This window comes from Pseudorca crassidens, unplaced genomic scaffold (genome assembly GCF_039906515.1).
Source record: "Pseudorca crassidens isolate mPseCra1 unplaced genomic scaffold, mPseCra1.hap1 Scaffold_52, whole genome shotgun sequence".
Taxonomy (NCBI): Eukaryota; Metazoa; Chordata; class Mammalia; order Artiodactyla; family Delphinidae; genus Pseudorca; species Pseudorca crassidens.
In genome coordinates, this window is record NW_027136304.1 from 1,108,542 (window position 1) to 1,129,763 (window position 21,222).

Here is a 21,222-nt window from a genome sequence, read left to right on the forward strand (position 1 = left end):
ATATAGAGCCTGAGCTGCAGCCAACCTGGCCCTCGAGAGCTCCGCCCCCTCCCTCCCACTGACTCTGACAGGATCTCTACACAGCAGCCCAGCCCACAGCCCACGGGGTAGTGCATGCTCTCACCTCTCCATTCTCTGATCAAAATATAAAGTTTCCTTTGCTTGTGAACCAAACTCAGTCTCGATCTGTTGGCCCCAATGACACTGGGCAGGGGGACACTTGTTGGGGTCCACTCTGGAGGATCAGTAACAGAAATTGAGACTATTGTAACCTCAATGAACAGATGTGTGAGCCAAACTGTAGTTAACATAGAACAGTGTATAAGGCTCGGGTAAAATAAGATGTTTCTAACACTTCCATTTGATATTTCCATCACTTTATTATAAGCAAGTTCAGTGAAAAGGTTTGTCTTATTTGTCAGGTCAATATTAGAGAAACGAAGTGATTTCTTTCCAAGGATGTACATCTAATAATCTTGGTTAAAGCTTCAATCTTGTTTTAAATGCTTTTCCATTGAAAATGATACCTCTCTTTCAGCTCCCCCATTTCTGAGAAGTATAAAATCTTATAATTTATTATTACCAAAGGGGAAAGGTGGGAGGAGGGATAAATTAACAGTTTGGGATTAACACATACACACTGCTATGTATAAAATAGATCATCAACAAGGAACTACTGTATAGCACAGGGAACTACACTCAACATTTTGCAATAACCTATAAGGGGAAATAATCTGAAAAAGAATAGATATTTTTATTGACATCATCTATCAATGACAGTTAAAGTGTAACCTAAGGGAAGCTGGTGGTGAGTGCTTCTGACCCTGAAGACTTCAATCATCTAAAGTTTGGACTCTGCCTACTTCCCAAGGCCCTTAATGAACATATGTGTAGCCGTAGCTTAAAAAATTGCCCAGTTTGGGTTTCGGGGAGACACTGATTTTGAAAAAGCCCTGGTGTTCTCCTTACATGAATGGGACTCTTCCTACTGCTAAAACATGTCTGTCACACCCAGAGGATGGTATACCGTCTGATCGGGAAGAGTTTGGAAAAGGCATCTCATCTCCTCATCTCCTGGTGCTCGGGTTCACCCCTCCAGCGTCTTTACTAACAGTCTCCCCACTTGGAGATGTCAGCACTGTCAACATCCTGTTGCGTACAGTTTGGAATTTGTCCAGAGGATGAAGCGGAAGGATGAGGAACAATGAGAGACAAGTCCTAGGTGTTCAGACAGGCACATGTCACTCTAATTTCCAATCAGGAAGACGAATTGACCAAAGGCTAGGGTTGCCCATGGAAACAGTATAGGGCTTGAGGAAATCCCGCTGCTTTGTGGCCAGTTCCCATAAACACAAGTTGAACAATGGAACTCAGGGGCAGTAAAATTCACAAAACTGCAGAGTTGAAAATATCCATCACTGAAAAATGTCTTGAGGAAAGTCAGAGAAAAGGACTTGTAAGCAAGGGAGAATGGCAGGAAAGGGATTTGAGGAGGTAGAAAGGACTCGCCATTAAGCACAAGAAAAGGAGCTGAACATTGCCAACATTGCAGTTGGCCAAAAAGGGTGTATGCGTTTTTTTCTGTATATATTCAAGAAAAGGGCATACGCTTTTTTAGCCAACCAAACAGGTGGGCACTGGAAGTCAATACTACAAAAGATATCACTTCGCATCAGTCAGAAGAGCCATCCTCATAAAGCGTAAACAACAGAAATGCAGGACAGGGCAAGGAGAAGAGGGAGCCCTGTGAGACTTATAGTGGAAATGTATATTGCCAACGGCCATTCTGGAGAAGTGTATTGTGTTTACTAAAGCATCTAAAAAATGAGCTACAGAGCATAGGGCACTTGCACTCATGGGCGTATATCTTGAGAAAAACAAAAATCGAGAGGACACAGGCACCCCAAAGTTTACCCCCTCTCTGTTTAAAAGATCCTCAACTAGGATATAACTTAAATGTCTCTGGAGGGAAAAAATGGGTAGAGATGTGGTACTTAGGTAGAGTGGAATATTATTCAGCCTGGAAATCAATGAAATATGGCCAGTTGTAACAACTCCGGAGGAGTTACGTATGATCTTTCTAAGTGACAGAATTCAAAAAGAAAAAGACACATATCATAAGATATCACTTAAAGGTGGAATCCAAAATGGCTACACATGAAATAAATTACAAAACAAAAACATAGTCAAATATGTAGAAAACACGCATAAGGCTGCTAAACGGGAAAGGTGGGGAGGGGTGAGGCATCACCCAGGAGGTTGAAATTAGCAAAGATACCATTCCAAATACCAAACTGATAATCAACAAGGCCTACACGGTAGCTAAAAGAACTGCACTCAGCACACTCAAGTCACCGGAAAAGAATATATACGACTGGTAAGAATCTGAAAAAGAATTTACTGATGTCTCTCTGTACGTGAATCAAGTGGATGTACAGCAGCAAGAAACAGAGCTTTGAAAATCAGCTGTAACCAATATAGTAATAAATTGAAAAAAATAAACGACAGAGAGACAGAGAAAACCTCTTACAACTTTTCCTCAGGGCCGGTGATGCAACATGGATTGAACACATCTAGACCCACAGCAGGATGAGACATAAGGCTGGAAACTGTTTGCGCTAAGAGAAATGTGAGGTTGGGTGAGGAAATGCACACCCTTTAAAGTAATACTACCTGGTACCCATTCAATGGGTCCCAAATATGCAGGTTCAAGGGATCGTCCTACAGCTAAAACATGCATGGAAAACCCAGAGGACTGTACACCATGTGATCGGGAGATGTGTCTAAAATGCAGCTCATTTATCCTCTCCTGGTGCTCCTGTTCACCATTCCAGCCACGTTACTTAGAATCTCCCCACTTGGAGAATCAGCACATTTCAACTTCTGTTTCACACATTTTGCAAATTGTGAGGAGGATGAACGGGGAACCAATGAGAGAATAGTTGTAGGGGTTTGGACGGGCACATATCACTCTAATTTCCCATTAAGCATAAGAATTGAAAAAAGGCTCAGCCCGCCTCGCCCGAGCCAAAATAGGGCCTGAAGCAATCCTGCGGGTTTGAGGCCAGCTCACAAAAGAGCAACTTAAAAAATGGAGCTCAGGGTCACTGCAATTCACAAACCTGCAGAGTTATAAATGAAAACTAACGTCCAAAAATATGTTGAGGTAAGGCAAAGAAGAGGATCTGAATGCAAGACAGAATTGCAAGAAACAGATTTCAAGAGATAGATTGGACTCGTCTTTAAAGCACATGAAAAGCGGCAGAATTTCGACAATGATGCAGTTGGCCCAAAAGGGCGTATGCGTTTTTTCCTGATTATATCCAGGAAAAAACGCATACGCACTTTATGGGCAACGAAGCAAGCAAGCAATGCAAATGTGCACAACAAAGAAGTCTCATTTCCCACTGGTCAAAAGGGCCATCCTAAAAAATTGTAAAAACCAGAAATGCAGGACAGGCCATGGAGAACAGGGAGCCTTTATACGCTGATGGGCAGTGTGTGAACTGCCGAGAGCCACTCTGGAGAAGTGTATGGTGGTTCCTAAATCATCTAAAAAACAGAGCTACAGAGCATAGGACACTTCCAATCATGGGAGTATATCTAGGGAAATCTAAAAATTAACAAGACACAAGCACACCACAGTTTAGGGCTACTCTGTTTACAAGAACCTCAACTTCAGTATACCTTAAATATCCCAGGAAAGAGAACAATGGATAAAGAAGATGTGGTACTTATGTACAATGGAATATCTCTTCACCATGAAATCAATGTAATAAGGCTAGTAGAAGGATAAAGAGTGGATTTAGGTCCGATAATACTACTTGAAATAAGTCAAACAGAAAAAGAAACATATCATAAGATATCACTTATAGAGGGAGGGTAAATATGGCTGCACAAGAAATGAATTACAGAACAGAACAGTGTCTCACATTTAGAAAACACACTTATTTCAGCTTAAGGGGAAAGGAGAGGTGGGGTGATGCATAAAACCAGAGTTTGAAATTAGCACAGATACCGTTCAATAAACCAAATAGATATTAGACAAGATCTACACCTTGCTCAATGAACTGGCCTCAACACACCCTATACACCGCAGAGAAATATATCTGAGTAATAAGAATCTTAAAACCCATGTATTGATATATCTCCATAAGGGAATCAAGTGTGTGCAGAGTGGCACAAACACAGCAGTGAAAATGAGCTAAACCCCATTATAGAAATAAATTTTAAAAACAAAACGCAGAAACAATGAAAGAGAGAAAAATTCTTACAAAATTCGCTCAGGGGCTGTGATGCAACCTGGATTGACCACATATAAACCCACAGCTGGATAAGACATAAGGCTGGACACTTGGGGCTGAGAGGATTGATGAGCTTTGGTGAGCAACTGCCAAAAGTTTAATGCAATACTTCATGCTACTCATTCCAAGGGTCCCAACACTCCAGGTTGAAGGGAATCTTCCTACAGCTAAACCATGCTTGGGAAACCCAGCGACTGGTATACCATATGATCGGGAAAGGTTTCTAAAACGCACCTCATTTTTCCTCTCCTGGGGCTCCGGATCGACATTCCAGCCGCTTTACCAAAAATATCCCCACATGGAGAGTCAATGCCTTTAAGTTCTGGTATCGCACAGTCTGCAGTTAGTGCGGAGGATGAATGGGAAAAGGGGGAACCAGTGAGAAACTAGCTGTAGCGGTTTCAATGGGCACATGTCACTCTAAATTCACATCAGTAAGAAGAATAAACCAAAGGCACAGCAAGGTGCCCCAGAAGAATAATAGGGCCTGAAGGAATCCTGTGGTTATGAGGCAAGATCACAAAAATAAGAGCTGAAAAATGGAGCTAAGGGCCACTGCAATTCAAAAACTTGCAGAGTTATAAAGGCCAACTATTTTCAAAAAATACATTGAGGTAAGGCTATGAAGAGGCATTGAAAGCAAGGCAGAATTGCAGGAAAACGATTTCAGGAGGTAGACTGGAATTGCATTGAAAGCATAGGAAAAGAGGCAGAACGTCCACAATGATTCACTTGGCCAAAAAGGGCGTATGCCTTTTTTCCTGAATTTATTCAGGAAAAAAGGCATACGCTCTTTTTGGCCAACCAAGCAAGCTTGCAAAGGAAATCTGCACTACAATGAAGTCTCACTTCCCCCTGGTCAAAAGGGCCATCTGAAAAAAGTGTAAAATCCAGAAAGGCAGGACAGGCCATGGAGAACTGGGAGCCTTGTTATGCTGATGGGCGGGATGTGTATGGTGTTTCCTGAAACATCTAAAAAACAAAGCAACAGAGCCTAGGGCACTTCCACTTATGGTCCTATAGCTTAGGGAAATTAAAATCAAAAAGACACAGCCACCCCAAAATTTGGGACGCCTCTGTTTACAAGAACCTCGTTAACCATACAAGTTCAATATCACAGAAAGTGAAAAATGGATAAAGAACTTGTGGTACTTACGTACAATGCAGTATCACTCAGCAATGAAATCTATGTCATCAGGCCCGTAGCAGCATAATGAGTGGATTCAGGTACGATGATTCTAACTGAAATAAGACACACAGAAAAAGAAACATCATAAGCTATCACTAATACACGGAATGTAAACTTGGCTACGCAGGAACTGAATACCAAAACAGAACAGGGTCTCAAATTTAGAAAACCAACTTATGCTTGCTTAAGGGGAAAGATGAGTTGGGGTGCTGCATAAAACCAGAGATTGAAATGAGCACAGATAAAGTTCCTTAAGCCAAATATGGAATAGACAAGAGCTACTCCTTGCTCAACGAAATGGACTCAACACCCCATATTAAACGCCTAAGAATGTACCTGACTAGTAAGTATCTTAAAACCTATGGATTGCTATGTCTCCAAAAGAGAATCAAGCATGTGTACAGGGGCATAAACGCAGCAGTGATAGGATTGGAGAGGTTCAGTGAGCAAATGAAGACCCTTTGAAGTCATATTGCATGGTAGCAATTCCACGGGTCTCAACTCTCCAGGTTTAAGGTATTCTTCCTTCAGCTAAAACATGCATGTGGAACACAGAGTATGATCAACCGTGTGAACGGGAGACATGTTCAAATATGTCTCAGTTTTCCTACCCCTGGTACTCGGGTGCAACATTCCAGACGCTTTACTAACACTCTCCCCACTTGGAGAGTCAGCGCCTTTAACCTCCTGTTTGGCCCAATTTGCAATTTCTGCGGAAGATGAACAGAAATAGGGAGAACCAATGAGAGACTAGCTGGAGGTGTCTGGACGGGCAAATTTAACTCTCATTTCCCACCAGGAAGAGGAAATAACCAAAGGCTCAGCATGCCGTGCCAGAACCAGATTAGGGCCTGAAGCCATCCTGCGGTGTTGCGGCCAGCTCACAAGAAAGCGAGTTGAAGAAAGGAGCTCAGGGGCACTGTAATTCACAAACCTGCAGAGTTATAAATGACAGCTATCGTCCATAAATATACTGAAGTAAGGCTGCCAAGAGGACTTGAAAGCGGGGCAGAATTGCAGGAAACCGATTTCAGGAGGTAGACTGGAATTGCATTGAAAGCATAGGAAAAGAGGCAGAACGTCCACAATGATGCACTTGGCCAAAAAGGGCATATGCGTTTTTTCCTGAATATATTCAGGAAATTAAAATTAAAATCAAAAAGACACAGCCACCCCAAAGTTTGGAACGCCTCTGTTTACAAGAACCTCGTTTACAGTACAAGTTCAACATCGCAGAAAGTGAAAAATGGATAAAGAAGTTGTGGTATTTACTTACAAAGCAATATCACTCAGCAATGAAATCTATGTCATCAGGCCCTTAGCAGCACAATGAGTGGATTCAGGTATGATGATTCTAACTGAAATAAGTCACACAGAAAAAGAAACATCATAAGATATCAGTAATACACGGAATGTAAACTTGGCTACACAGGAACTGAATTACAGAACAGAACAGGGTCTCAAATTTAGAAAACCAACTTATGCTTGCTTAAGGGGAAAGGTGAGTTGGGGTGCTGCATAAAACCAGAGATTGAAATGAGCACAGATAAAGTTCCTTAAGCCAAATATGGAATAGACAAGAGCTACTCCTTGCTCAACGAAATGGACTCAACACCGCATATTAAACGCCTAAGAATGTACCTGACTAGTAAGTATCTTAAAACCTATGGATTGCTATGTCTCTGAAAGAGAATCAAGCATGTGTACAGGGGCATAAACGCAGCAGTGATAGGATTGGAGAGGTTTGGTGAGCAAATGAAGACCCTTTGAAGTCATATTGCATGGTACCCATTCCACGGGTTTCAACTCTCCAGGTTTAAGGTATTCTTCCTTCAGCTAAAACATGCATGTGGAACCTAGAGTATGATCAACCATGTGATCGGGAGACGTGTTCAAATATGTCTCAGTTTTCGTACCCTGGTACTCAGGTGCAACATTCCAGACGCTTTACTAACACCCTCCCGACTTGGAGAGTCAGTGCCTTTAACCTCCTGTTTGGCCCAGTTTGCAATTTCTGCGCAAGATGAACAGGAATAGGGAGAACCAATGAGAGACTAGCTGGAGGTGTCTGGACGGGCAAATTTAACTCTCATTTCCCACCAGGAAGAGGAATTAACCAAAGGCTCAGCGTGCCGTGCCGGAACCAGATTAGGGCCTGAAGCCATCCTGCGGTGTTGCGGCCAGCTCAAAAGAAAGCGAGTTGAAGAAAGGAGCTCAGGGGCACTGTAATTCACAAACCTGCAGAGTTATAAATGACAGCTATCGTCCAAAAATATACTGAAGTAAGGCTGCCAAGAGGACTTGAAAGCGGGGCAGAATTGCAGGAAACCGATTTCAGGAGGTAGACTGGAATTGCATTGAAAGCATAGGAAAAGAGGCAGAACGTCCACAATGATGCACTTGGCCAAAAAGGGCGTATGCGTTTTTTCCTGAATATATTCAGGAAAAAACGCATACGCCCTTTTTGGCCAACCAAGCAAGCTTGCAAAGGAAATCTGCACTACAATGAAGTCTCACTTCCCCCCGGTCAAAAGGGCCATCTGAAAAAAGTGTAAAATCCAGAAAGGCAGGACAGGCCATGGAGAACTGGGAGCCTTGTTATGCTGATGGGCGGGATGTAAATTGCCAACAGACACTCGGGAGAAGTGTATGGTGTTTCCTGAAACATCTAAAAAACAAAGCAACAGAGCCTAGGGCACTTCCACTTATGGTCCTATAGCTTAGGGAAATTAAAATCAAAAAGACACAGCCACCCCAAAGTTTGGGACGCCTCTGTTTACAAGAACCTCGTTTACCGTACAAGTTCAATATCACAGAAAGTGAAAAATGGATAAAGAAGTTGTGGTATTTACTTACAAAGCAATAACACTCAGCAATGAAATCTATGTCATCAGGCCCTTAGCAGCACAATGAGTGGATTCAGGTATGATGATTCTAACTGAAATAAGTCACACAGAAAAAGAAACATCATAAGATATCAGTAATACACGGAATGTAAACTTGGCTCCACAGGAACTGAATTACAGAACAGAACAGGGTCTCAAATTTAGAAAACCAACTTATGCTTGCTTAAGGGTAAAGGTGAGTTGGGGTGCTGCATAAAACCAGAGATTGAAATGAGCACAGATAAAGTTCCTTAAGCCAAATATGGAATAGACAAGAGCTACTCCTTGCTCAACGAAATGGACTCAACACCGCATATTAAAAGCCTAAGAATGTACCTGACTAGTAAGTATCTTAAAACCTATGGATTGCTATGTCTCCGAAAGAGAATCAAGCATGTGTACAGGGGCATAAACGCAGCAGTGATAGGATTGGAGAGGTTCGGTGAGCAAACAAAGACCCTTTGAAGTCATATTGCATGGTACCCATTCCACGGGTCTCAACTCTCCAGGTTTCAGGGATTCTTCCTTCAGCTAAAACATGCATGTGGAACCTAGAGTATGATCAACCATGTGATCGGGAAACGTGTTCAAATATGTCTCAGTTTTCGTACCCTGGTACTCGGGTGCAACATTCCAGATGCTTTACTAACACCCTCCCGACTTGGAGAGTCAGTCCCTTTAACCTCCTGTTTGGCCCAGTTTGCAATTTCTGCGGAAGATGAACAGGAATAGCGAGAACCAATGAGAGACTAGCTGGAGGTTTCTGGACGGGCAAATTTAACTCTCATTTCCCACCAGGAAGAGGAATTAACCAAAGGCTCAGCGTGCCATGCCGGAACCAGATTAGGGCCTGAAGCCATCCTGCGGTGTTGCGGCCAGGTCACAAGAAAGCGAGTTGAAGAAAGGAGCTCAGGGGCACTGTAATTCACAAACCTGCAGAGTTATAAATGACAGCTATCGTCCAAAAATATACTGAAGTAAGGCTGCCAAGAGGACTTGAAAGCGGGGCAGAATTGCAGGAAACCGATTTCAGGAGGTAGACTGGAATTGCATTGAAAGCATAGGAAAAGAGGCAGAACGTCCACAATGATGCACTTGGCCAAAAAGGGCATATGCGTTTTTTCCAGAATATATTCAGGAAAAAACGCATACGCCCTTTTTGGCCAACCAAGCAAGCTTGCAAAGGAAATCTGCACTACAATGAAGTCTCACTTCCCCCCGGTCAAAAGGGCCATCTGAAAAAAGTGTAAAATCCAGAAAGGCAGGACAGGCCATGGAGAACTGGGAGCCTTGTTATGCTGATGGGCGGGATGTAAATTGCCAACAGACACTCGGGAGAAGTGTATGGTGTTTCCTGAAACATCTAAAAAACAAAGCAACAGAGCCTAGGGCACTTCCACTTATGGTCCTATAGCTTAGGGAAATTAAAATCAAAAAGACACAGCCACCCCAAAGTTTGGAACGCCTCTGTTTACAAGAACCTCGTTTACAGTACAAGTTCAACATCGCAGAAAGTGAAAAATGGATAAAGAAGTTGTGGTATTTACTTACAAAGCAATATCACTCAGCAATGAAATCTATGTCATCAGGCCCTTAGCAGCACAATGAGTGGATTCAGGTATGATGATTCTAACTGAAATAAGTCACACAGAAAAAGAAACATCATAAGATATCAGTAATACACGGAATGTAAACTTGGCTACACAGGAACTGAATTACAGAACAGAACAGGGTCTCAAATTTAGAAAACCAACTTATGCTTGCTTAAGGGGAAAGGTGAGTTGGGGTGCTGCATAAAACCAGAGATTGAAATGAGCACAGATAAAGTTCCTTAAGCCAAATATGGAATAGACAAGAGCTACTCCTTGCTCAACAAAATGGACTCAACACCGCATATTAAACGCCTAAGAATGTACCTGACTAGTAAGTATCTTAAAACCTATGGATTGCTATGTCTCCGAAAGAGAATCAAGCATGTGTACAGGGGCATAAACGCAGCAGTGATAGGATTGGAGAGGTTCGGTGAGCAAACAAAGACCCTTTGAAGTCATATTGCATGGTACCCATTCCACGGGTTTCAACTACCCAGGTTTAAGGTATTCTTCCTTCAGCTAAAACATGCATGTGGAACCTAGAGTATGATCAACCATGTGATCGGGAGACGTGTTCAAATATGTCTCTGTTTTCGTACCCTGGTACTCGGGTGCAACATTCCAGACGCTTTACTAACACCCTCCCGACTTGGAGAGTCAGTCCCTTTAACCTCCTGTTTGGCCCAGTTTGCAATTTCTGCGGAAGATGAACAGGAATAGCGAGAACCAATGAGAGACTAGCTGGAGGTGTCTGGACGGGCAAATTTAACTCTCATTTCCCACCAGGAAGAGGAATTAACCAAAGGCTCAGCGTGCCCTGCCGGAACCAGATTAGGGCCTGAAGCCATCCTGCGGTGTTGCGGCCAGGTCACAAGAAAGCGAGTTGAAGAAAGGAGCTCAGGGGCACTGTAATTCATAAACCTGCAGAGTTATAAATGACAGCTATCGTCCAAAAATATACTGAAGTAAGGCTGCCAAGAGGACTTGAAAGCGGGGCAGAATTGCAGGAAACCGATTTCAGGAGGTAGACTGGAATTGCATTGAAAGCATAGGAAAAGAGGCAGAACGTCCACAATGATGCACTTGGCCAAAAAGGGCGTATGCGTTTTTTCCTGAATATATTCAGGAAAAAACGCATACGCCCTTTTTGGCCAACCAAGCAAGCTTGCAAAGGAAATCTGCACTACAATGAAGTCTCACTTCCCCCCGGTCAAAAGGGCCATCTGAAAAAAGTGTAAAATCCAGAAAGGCAGGACAGGCCATGGAGAACTGGGAGCCTTGTTATGCTGACGGGCGGGATGTAAATTGCCAACAGACACTCGGGAGAAGTGTATGGTGTTTCCTGAAACATCTAAAAAACAAAGCAACAGAGCCTAGGGCACTTCCACTTATGGTCCTATAGCTTAGGGAAATTAAAATCAAAAAGACACAGCCACCCCAAAGTTTGGGACGCCTCTGTTTACAAGAACCTCGTTTACAGTACAAGTTCAACATTGCAGAAAGTGAAAAATGGATAAAGAAGTTGTGGTATTTACTTACAAAGCAATATCACTCAGCAATGAAATCTATGTCATCAGGCCCTTAGCAGCACAATGAGTGGATTCAGGTATGATGATTCTAACTGAAATAAGTCACACAGAAAAAGAAACATCATAAGATATCAGTAATACACGGAATGTAAACTTGGCTACACAGGAACTGAATTACAGAACAGAACAGGGTCTCAAATTTAGAAAACCAACTTATGCTTGCTTAAGGGGAAAGGTGAGTTGGGGTGCTGCATAAAACCAGAGATTGAAATGAGCACAGATAAAGTTCCTTAAGCCAAATATGGAATAGACAAGAGCTACTCCTTGCTCAACGAAATGGACTCAACACCCCATATTAAGCGCCTAAGAATGTACCTGACTAGTAAGTATCTTAAAACCTATGGATTGCTATATCTCCAAAAGAGAATCAAGCGTGTGTCCAGGGGCATAAATGCAGCAGTGATAGGATTGGAGAGGTTCGGTGAGCAAACAAAGACCCTTTGAAGTCATATTGCATGGTACCCATTCCACGGGTCTCAACTCTCCAGGTTTCAGGGATTCTTCCTTCAGCTAAAACATGCATGTGGAACCTAGAGTATGATCAGCCATGTGATCGGGAAACGTGTTCAAATATGTCTCAGTTCTCGTACCCTGGTACTCGGGTGCAACATTCCAGACGCTTTACTAACACCCTCCCGACTTGGAGAGTCAGTCCCTTTAACCTCCTGTTTGGCCCAGTTTGCAATTTCTGCGGAAGATGAACAGGAATAGGGAGAACCAATGAGAGACTAGCTGGAGGTGTCTGGACGGGCAAATTTAACTCTCATTTCCCACCAGGAAGAGGAATTAACCAAAGGCTCAGCATGCCGTGCCGGAACCAGATTAGGGCCTGAAGCCATCCTGCGGTGTTGCGGCCAGCTCAAAAGAAAGCGAGTTGAAGAAAGGAGCTCAGGGTCACTGTAATTCACAAACCTGCAGAGTTATAAATGACAGCTATCGTCCAAAAATATACTGAAGTAAGGCTGCCAAGAGGACTTGAAAGCGGGGCAGAATTGCAGGAAACCGATTTCAGGAGGTAGACTGGAATTGCATTGAAAGCATAGGAAAAGAGGCAGAACGTCCACAATGATGCACTTGGCCAAAAAGGGCGTATGCGTTTTTTCCTGAATATATTCAGGAAAAAACGCATACGCCCTTTTTGGCCAACCAAGCAAGCTTGCAAAGGAAATCTGCACTACAATGAAGTCTCACTTCCCCCCGGTCAAAAGGGCCATCTGAAAAAAGTGTAAAATCCAGAAAGGCAGGACAGGCCATGGAGAACTGGGAGCCTTGTTATGCTGATGGGCGGGATGTAAATTGCCAACAGCCACTCGGGAGAAGTGTATGGTGTTTCCTGAAACATCTAAAAAACAAAGCAACAGAGCCTAGGGCACTTCCACTTATGGTCCTATAGCTTAGGGAAATTAAAATCAAAAAGACACAGCCACCCCAAAGTTTGGAACGCCTCTGTTTACAAGAACCTCGTTTACAGTACAAGTTCAACATCGCAGAAAGTGAAAAATGGATAAAGAAGTTGTGGTATTTACTTACAAAGCAATATCACTCAGCAATGAAATCTATGTCATCAGGCCCTTAGCAGCACAATGAGTGGATTCAGGTATGATGATTCTAACTGAAATAAGTCACACAGAAAAAGAAACATCATAAGATATCAGTAATACACGGAATGTAAACTTGGCTACACAGGAACTGAATTACAGAACAGAACAGGGTCTCAAATTTAGAAAACCAACTTATGCTTGCTTAAGGGGAAAGGTGAGTTGGGGTGCTGCATAAAACCAGAGATTGAAATGAGCACAGATAAAGTTCCTTAAGCCAAATATGGAATAGACAAGAGCTACTCCTTGCTCAACGAAATGGACTCAACACCCCATATTAAGCGCCTAAGAATGTACCTGACTAGTAAGTATCTTAAAACCTATGGATTGCTATATCTCCAAAAGAGAATCAAGCGTGTGTCCAGGGGCATAAATGCAGCAGTGATAGGATTGGAGAGGTTCGGTGAGCAAACAAAGACCCTTTGAAGTCATATTGCATGGTACCCATTCCACGGGTCTCAACTCTCCAGGTTTCAGGGATTCTTCCTTCAGCTAAAACATGCATGTGGAACCTAGAGTATGATCAACCATGTGATCGGGAAACGTGTTCAAATATGTCTCAGTTTTCGTACCCTGGTACTCGGGTGCAACATTCCAGATGCTTTACTAACACCCTCCCGACTTGGAGAGTCAGTCCCTTTAACCTCCTGTTTGGCCCAGTTTGCAATTTCTGCGGAAGATGAACAGGAATAGCGAGAACCAATGAGAGACTAGCTGGAGGTGTCTGGACGGGCAAATTTAACTCTCATTTCCCACCAGGAAGAGGAATTAACCAAAGGCTCAGCGTGCCATGCCGGAACCAGATTAGGGCCTGAAGCCATCCTGCGGTGTTGCGGCCAGGTCACAAGAAAGCGAGTTGAAGAAAGGAGCTCAGGGGCACTGTAATTCACAAACCTGCAGAGTTATAAATGACAGCTATCGTCCAAAAATATACTGAAGTAAGGCTGCCAAGAGGACTTGAAAGCGGGGCAGAATTGCAGGAAACCGATTTCAGGAGGTAGACTGGAATTGCATTGAAAGCATAGGAAAAGAGGCAGAACGTCCACAATGATGCACTTGGCCAAAAAGGGCATATGCGTTTTTTCCAGAATATATTCAGGAAAAAACGCATACGCCCTTTTTGGCCAACCAAGCAAGCTTGCAAAGGAAATCTGCACTACAATGAAGTCTCACTTCCCCCCGGTCAAAAGGGCCATCTGAAAAAAGTGTAAAATCCAGAAAGGCAGGACAGGCCATGGAGAACTGGGAGCCTTGTTATGCTGATGGGCGGGATGTAAATTGCCAACAGACACTCGGGAGAAGTGTATGGTGTTTCCTGAAACATCTAAAAAACAAAGCAACAGAGCCTAGGGCACTTCCACTTATGGTCCTATAGCTTAGGGAAATTAAAATCAAAAAGACACAGCCACCCCAAAGTTTGGGACGCCTCTGTTTACAAGAACCTCGTTTACCGTACAAGTTCAATATCACAGAAAGTGAAAAATGGATAAAGAAGTTGTGGTATTTACTTACAAAGCAATATCACTCAGCAATGAAATCTATGTCATCAGGCCCTTAGCAGCACAATGAGTGGATTCAGGTATGATGATTCTAACTGAAATAAGTCACACAGAAAAAGAAACATCATAAGATATCAGTAATACACGGAATGTAAACTTGGCTACACAGGAACTGAATTACAGAACAGAACAGGGTCTCAAATTTAGAAAACCAACTTATGCTTGCTTAAGGGTAAAGGTGAGTTGGGGTGCTGCATAAAACCAGAGATTGAAATGAGCACAGATAAAGTTCCTTAAGCCAAATATGGAATAGACAAGAGCTACTCCTTGCTCAACAAAATGGACTCAACACCGCATATTAAACGCCTAAGAATGTACCTGACTAGTAAGTATCTTAAAACCTATGGATTGCTATGTCTCCGAAAGAGAATCAAGCATGTGTACAGGGGCATAAACGCAGCAGTGATAGGATTGGAGAGGTTCGGTGAGCAAACAAAGACCCTTTGAAGTCATATTGCATGGTACCCATTCCACGGGTTTCAACTACCCAGGTTTAAGGTATTCTTCCTTCAGCTAAAACATGCATGTGGAACCTAGAGTATGATCAACCATGTGATCGGGAGACGTGTTCAAATATGTCTCTGTTTTCGTACCCTGGTACTCGGGTGCAACATTCCAGACGCTTTACTAACACCCTCCCGACTTGGAGAGTCAGTCCCTTTAACCTCCTGTTTGGCCCAGTTTGCAATTTCTGCGGAAGATGAACAGGAATAGCGAGAACCAATGAGAGACTAGCTGGAGGTGTCTGGACGGGCAAATTTAACTCTCATTTCCCACCAGGAAGAGGAATTAACCAAAGGCTCAGCGTGCCCTGCCGGAACCAGATTAGGGCCTGAAGCCATCCTGCGGTGTTGCGGCCAGGTCACAAGAAAGCGAGTAAAAGAAAGGAGCTCAGGGGCACTGTAATTCATAAACCTGCAGAGTTATAAATGACAGCTATCGTCCAAAAATATACTGAAGTAAGGCTGCCAAGAGGACTTGAAAGCGGGGCAGAATTGCAGGAAACCGATTTCAGGAGGTAGACTGGAATTGCATTGAAAGCATAGGAAAAGAGGCAGAACGTCCACAATGATGCACTTGGCCAAAAAGGGCGTATGCGTTTTTTCCTGAATATATTCAGGAAAAAACGCATACGCCCTTTTTGGCCAACCAAGCAAGCTTGCAAAGGAAATCTGCACTACAATGAAGTCTCACTTCCCCCCGGTCAAAAGGGCCATCTGAAAAAAGTGTAAAATCCAGAAAGGCAGGACAGGCCATGGAGAACTGGGAGCCTTGTTATGCTGACGGGCGGGATGTAAATTGCCAACAGACACTCGGGAGAAGTGTATGGTGTTTCCTGAAACATCTAAAAAACAAAGCAACAGAGCCTAGGGCACTTCCACTTATGGTCCTATAGCTTAGGGAAATTAAAATCAAAAAGACACAGCCACCCCAAAGTTTGGGACGCCTCTGTTTACAAGAACCTCGTTTACAGTACAAGTTCAACATCGCAGAAAGTGAAAAATGGATAAAGAAGTTGTGGTATTTACTTACAAAGCAATATCACTCAGCAATGAAATCTATGTCATCAGGCCCTTAGCAGCACAATGAGTGGATTCAGGTATGATGATTCTAACTGAAATAAGTCACACAGAAAAAGAAACATCATAAGATATCAGTAATACACGGAATGTAAACTTGGCTACACAGGAACTGAATTACAGAACAGAACAGGGTCTCAAATTTAGAAAACCAACTTATGCTTGCTTAAGGGGAAAGGTGAGTTGGGGTGCTGCATAAAACCAGAGATTGAAATGAGCACAGATAAAGTTCCTTAAGCCAAATATGGAATAGACAAGAGCTACTCCTTGCTCAACGAAATGGACTCAACACCCCATATTAAGCGCCTAAGAATGTACCTGACTAGTAAGTATCTTAAAACCTATGGATTGCTATATCTCCAAAAGAGAATCAAGCGTGTGTCCAGGGGCATAAATGCAGCAGTGATAGGATTGGAGAGGTTCGGTGAGCAAACAAAGACCCTTTGAAGTCATATTGTATGGTACCCATTCCACGGGTCTCAACTCTCCAGGTTTCAGGGATTCTTCCTTCAGCTAAAACATGCATGTGGAACCTAGAGTATGATCAGCCATGTGATCGGGAAACGTGTTCAAATATGTCTCAGTTCTCGTACCCTGGTACTCGGGTGCAACATTCCAGACGCTTTACTAACACCCTCCCGACTTGGAGAGTCAGTCCCTTTAACCTCCTGTTTGGCCCAGTTTGCAATTTCTGCGGAAGATGAACAGGAATAGGGAGAACCAATGAGAGACTAGCTGGAGGTGTCTGGACGGGCAAATTTAACTCTCATTTCCCACCAGGAAGAGGAATTAACCAAAGGCTCAGCATGCCGTGCCGGAACCAGATTAGGGCCTGAAGCCATCCTGCGGTGTTGCGGCCAGCTCAAAAGAAAGCGAGTTGAAGAAAGGAGCTCAGGGTCACTGTAATTCACAAACCTGCAGAGTTATAAATGACAGCTATCGTCCAAAAATATACTGAAGTAAGGCTGCCAAGAGGACTTGAAAGCGGGGCAGAATTGCAGGAAACCGATTTCAGGAGGTAGACTGGAATTGCATTGAAAGCATAGGAAAAGAGGCAGAACGTCCACAATGATGCACTTGGCCAAAAAGGGCGTATGCGTTTTTTCCTGAATATATTCAGGAAAAAACGCATACGCCCTTTTTGGCCAACCAAGCAAGCTTGCAAAGGAAATCTGCACTACAATGAAGTCTCACTTCCCCCCGGTCAAAAGGGCCATCTGAAAAAAGTGTAAAATCCAGAAAGGCAGGACAGGCCATGGAGAACTGGGAGCCTTGTTATGCTGATGGGCGGGATGTAAATTGCCAACAGCCACTCGGGAGAAGTGTATGGTGTTTCCTGAAACATCTAAAAAACAAAGCAACAGAGCCTAGGGCACTTCCACTTATGGTCCTATAGCTTAGGGAAATTAAAATCAAAAAGACACAGCCACCCCAAAGTTTGGAACGCCTCTGTTTACAAGAACCTCGTTTACAGTACAAGTTCAACATCGCAGAAAGTGAAAAATGGATAAAGAAGTTGTGGTATTTACTTACAAAGCAATATCACTCAGCAATGAAATCTATGTCATCAGGCCCTTAGCAGCACAATGAGTGGATTCAGGTATGATGATTCTAACTGAAATAAGTCACACAGAAAAAGAAACATCATAAGATATCAGTAATACACGGAATGTAAACTTGGCTACACAGGAACTGAATTACAGAACAGAACAGGGTCTCAAATTTAGAAAACCAACTTATGCTTGCTTAAGGGGAAAGGTGAGTTGGGGTGCTGCATAAAACCAGAGATTGAAATGAGCACAGATAAAGTTCCTTAAGCCAAATATGGAATAGACAAGAGCTACTCCTTGCTCAACGAAATGGACTCAACACCCCATATTAAGCGCCTAAGAATGTACCTGACTAGTAAGTATCTTAAAACCTATGGATTGCTATATCTCCAAAAGAGAATCAAGCGTGTGTCCAGGGGCATAAATGCAGCAGTGATAGGATTGGAGAGGTTCGGTGAGCAAACAAAGACCCTTTGAAGTCATATTGCATGGTACCCATTCCACGGGTCTCAACTCTCCAGGTTTCAGGGATTCTTCCTTCAGCTAAAACATGCATGTGGAACCTAGAGTATGATCAACCATGTGATCGGGAAACGTGTTCAAATATGTCTCAGTTTTCGTACCCTGGTACTCGGGTGCAACATTCCAGATGCTTTACTAACACCCTCCCGACTTGGAGAGTCAGTCCCTTTAACCTCCTGTTTGGCCCAGTTTGCAATTTCTGCGGAAGATGAACAGGAATAGCGAGAACCAATGAGAGACTAGCTGGAGGTGTCTGGACGGGCAAATTTAACTCTCATTTCCCACCAGGAAGAGGAATTAACCAAAGGCTCAGCGTGCCATGCCGGAACCAGATTAGGGCCTGAAGCCATCCTGCGGTGTTGCGGCCAGGTCACAAGAAAGCGAGTTGAAGAAAGGAGCTCAGGGGCACTGTAATTCACAAACCTGCAGAGTTATAAATGACAGCTATCGTCCAAAAATATACTGAAGTAAGGCTGCCAAGAGGACTTGAAAGCGGGGCAGAATTGCAGGAAACCGATTTCAGGAGGTAGACTGGAATTGCATTGAAAGCATAGGAAAAGAGGCAGAACGTCCACAATGATGCACTTGGCCAAAAAGGGCATATGCGTTTTTTCCAGAATATATTCAGGAAAAAACGCATACGCCCTTTTTGGCCAACCAAGCAAGCTTGCAAAGGAAATCTGCACTACAATGAAGTCTCACTTCCCCCTGGTCAAAAGGGCCATCTGAAAAAAGTGTAAAATCCAGAAAGGCAGGACAGGCCATGGAGAACTGGGAGCCTTGTTATGCTGATGGGCGGGATGTAAATTGCCAACAGACACTCGGGAGAAGTGTATGGTGTTTCCTGAAACATCTAAAAAACAAAGCAACAGAGCCTAGGGCACTTCCACTTATGGTCCTATAGCTTAGGGAAATTAAAATCAAAAAGACACAGCCACCCCAAAGTTTGGGACGCCTCTGTTTACAAGAACCTCGTTTACCGTACAAGTTCAATATCACAGAAAGTGAAAAATGGATAAAGAAGTTGTGGTATTTACTTACAAAGCAATATCACTCAGCAATGAAATCTATGTCATCAGGCCCTTAGCAGCACAATGAGTGGATTCAGGTATGATGATTCTAACTGAAATAAGTCACACAGAAAAAGAAACATCATAAGATATCAGTAATACACGGAATGTAAACTTGGCTAAACAGGAACTGAATTACAGAACAGAACAGGGTCTCAAATTTAGAAAACCAACTTATGCTTGCTTAAGGGTAAAGGTGAGTTGGGGTGCTGCATAAAACCAGAGATTGAAATGAGCACAGATAAAGTTCCTTAAGCCAAATATGGAATAGACAAGAGCTACTCCTTGCTCAACAAAATGGACTCAACACCGCATATTAAACGCCTAAGAATGTACCTGACTAGTAAGTATCTTAAAACCTATGGATTGCTATGTCTCCGAAAGAGAATCAAGCATGTGTACAGGGGCATAAACGCAGCAGTGATAGGATTGGAGAGGTTCGGTGAGCAAACAAAGACCCTTTGAAGTCATATTGCATGGTACCCATTCCACGGGTTTCAACTACCCAGGTTTAAGGTATTCTTCCTTCAGCTAAAACATGCATGTGGAACCTAGAGTATGATCAACCATGTGATCGGGAGACGTGTTCAAATATGTCTCTGTTTTCGTACCCTGGTACTCGGGTGCAACATTCCAGACGCTTTACTAACACCCTCCCGACTTGGAGAGTCAGTCCCTTTAACCTCCTGTTTGGCCCAGTTTGCAATTTCTGCGGAAGATGAACAGGAATAGCGAGAACCAATGAGAGACTAGCTGGAGGTGTCTGGACGGGCAAATTTAACTCTCATTTCCCACCAGGAAGAGGAATTAACCAAAGGCTCAGCGTGCCCTGCCGGAACCAGATTAGGGCCTGAAGCCATCCTGCGGTGTTGCGGCCAGGTCACAAGAAAGCGAGTTGAAGAAAGGAGCTCAGGGGCACTGTAATTCATAAACCTGCAGAGTTATAAATGACAGCTATCGTCCAAAAATATACTGAAGTAAGGCTGCCAAGAGGACTTGAAAGCGGGGCAGAATTGCAGGAAACCGATTTCAGGAGGTAGACTGGAATTGCATTGAAAGCATAGGAAAAGAGGCAGAACGTCCACAATGATGCACTTGGCCAAAAAGGGCGTATGTGTTTTTTCCTGAATATATTCTGGGAAAAACGCATACGCCCTTTTTGGCCAACCAAGCAAGCTTGCAAAGGAAATCTGCACTACAATGAAGTCTCACTTCCCCCCGGTCAAAAGGGCCATCTGAAAAAAGTGTAAAATCCAGAAAGGCGGGACAGGCCATGGAGAACTGGGAGCCTTGTTATGCTGACGGGCGGGATGTAAATTGCCAACAGACACTCGGAAGAAGTGTATGGTGTTTCCTGAAACATCTAAAAAACAAAGCAACAGAGCCTAGGGCACTTCCACTTATGGTCCTATAGCTTAGGGAAATTAAAATCAAAAAGACACAGCCACCCCAAAGTTTGGAACGCCTCTGTTTACAAGAACCTCGTTTACAGTACAAGTTCAACATCGCAGAAAGTGAAAAATGGATAAAGAAGTTGTGGTATTTACTTACAAAGCAATATCACTCAGCAATGAAATCTATGTCATCAGGCCCTTAGCAGCACAATGAGTGGATTCAGGTATGATGATTCTAACTGAAATAAGTCACACAGAAAAAGAAACATCATAAGATATCAGTAATACACGGAATGTAAACTTGGCTACACAGGAACTGAATTACAGAACAGAACAGGGTCTCAAATTTAGAAAACCAACTTATGCTTGCTTAAGGGTAAAGGTGAGTTG